Genomic DNA, 1,623 nt, shown 5'->3' with positions numbered 1-1,623 from the left:
CTAAGGCTGCAACCGGTCCCATTCCTTGCAACAAAGGTATTCCTCTTCTGTGGACATTGGGGCACAGCATTCACAGGTAACGTTACATCACCAATCTCCAGAGCTAAAGCCTTCCAGCAGCCATTCCTCCTCTGTCGTCCTTTACCTGTTGTGCCTCTCTCTCTCTCCTCCTCCGTTCTTCAATTTCACAAAGCTCTTCGTCAGTGTATTCTGGCTCAAATAAATAAGGGCGGCCATAAAACTCTGCAAAATCAAATTCTTCCTCCACAAAGTCTGGCAAACAGTCAGCCATTATTCTATAAATCTTTCATAAAATAAATGAATGAACCTTTCAGGCTACTGTCCGGTTCTGCCTTGCAGCTGCTGCGGTTTGTTCTCGCAAGATTTCAGGCACGGTATGAGATCGCTGCTTGTTCTCGCGATATTTCGGCCGCGCTTTGGGAAGCAGAGGTAAATGGTAAACACACGTAAGGTAAGAGAACAACTCTGAAGACCACCTAAATGTGGAATGTTAGTATATAGGCTTTCCACATCGAGAGGCGATGACCGCCCTTATTTATTTGAGCCAGAATACACTGACGAAGAGCTTCGTGAAATTGAAGAACGGAGGAGGAGAGAGAGAGAGAGGCACAACAGGTAGAGGACAAGAGGGGAGGAATGGCTGCTGGAAGGCTTTAGCTCTGGAGATCGGTGGTGTAACGTTAAAGTTACCTGTGAATGCTGTACCCCAGTGCCCACAGAAGAGGAATACCTCTGTTGCAAGGAATGGGACCGGTTGCAGCCTTAGCTAAATGGTAAACAACAAACATGGCACCACACCGGTAAGGTAAGACAACACGTTTACATGTCGTTTTCTATATGTTCTCTGACATTTATCCTAACGATATGAGGCAGTCTTTGTGGAGAAAAAGCTTGTTTAGTGGACTAACTTTGCACTTGAAAGGATGCCCGTTTAATTACGTTTTAACAGGTCTGACGCTACGGCTGTATCTAGGCTAACGGCTAACATGCTAACTACTATTTCTATGTCACTAGTCACTTGAAACAAATTTAGGACGATAGGAGACGGGTTGAAATAAACCGAAATTTCCCTTTAAAACTAAATATTTTATAACTAAATGTTATTTATAGAGTCACTATATAAACTCAATTTCTCACTGGAAACAAATCCAAAATGTCAATAAAATAAATTATATTTCTGACATCAGAATACTGAGTGAAGTTTAGAAAGAATAAAAAACACATCTGTCAGTATCAGTCCTCCTGTCCTCTCTGCTCCTCCCTCTGGTGCTGAGGAGAGTCACTGCCTGCAGGTCACATTACCGTTGGTAAGTCTTGACATACATTGCAAACAAAGCTAAACCATTTATGGACGGGAACAGTTGATGTTTCAGCTTGTTAGTAACAATTTGCTATTAGCTGAAAAGCGCGCTGTGCTTGTTTAAAACATAATAATTAGAATACTGGATGTATAGATGGATGGATGGATATTGGATGAACTGAAAGGTATCTGATCCCTACACTTGTCACTCTTCTGTGGTTGTGTGTGTGTGTGTGTGTGTGTGTGTGTGTGTGTGTGTGTGTGTGTGTGTGTATGTGTGTGTGTGTGTTGGGTGGAGGGTG

At 42.8% G+C, this 1,623-nt stretch overlaps 2 protein-coding genes across 4 annotated transcripts in view; one reads left to right on the top strand and one right to left on the bottom strand.

Annotated features, from left to right (window-relative positions):
* borcs7 (BLOC-1 related complex subunit 7) overlaps window positions 1-1,623 on the bottom strand; it is a 1,032,483-nt gene that overhangs the window by 268,944 nt on the left and 761,916 nt on the right. The gene's annotated exons all lie outside the window — the stretch shown is intronic.
* Window positions 1-1,623, top strand: part of galm (galactose mutarotase) — a 42,935-nt gene that overhangs the window by 20,615 nt on the left and 20,697 nt on the right. The window lies entirely within an intron of this gene.

The sequence above is a fragment of the Epinephelus moara genome, chromosome 19, assembly GCF_006386435.1.
Source record: "Epinephelus moara isolate mb chromosome 19, YSFRI_EMoa_1.0, whole genome shotgun sequence".
Taxonomy (NCBI): Eukaryota; Metazoa; Chordata; class Actinopteri; order Perciformes; family Serranidae; genus Epinephelus; species Epinephelus moara.
The sequence above is the reverse complement of the archived record's forward strand: the minus strand, read 5'-3'. Positions and strand labels throughout refer to the sequence as shown.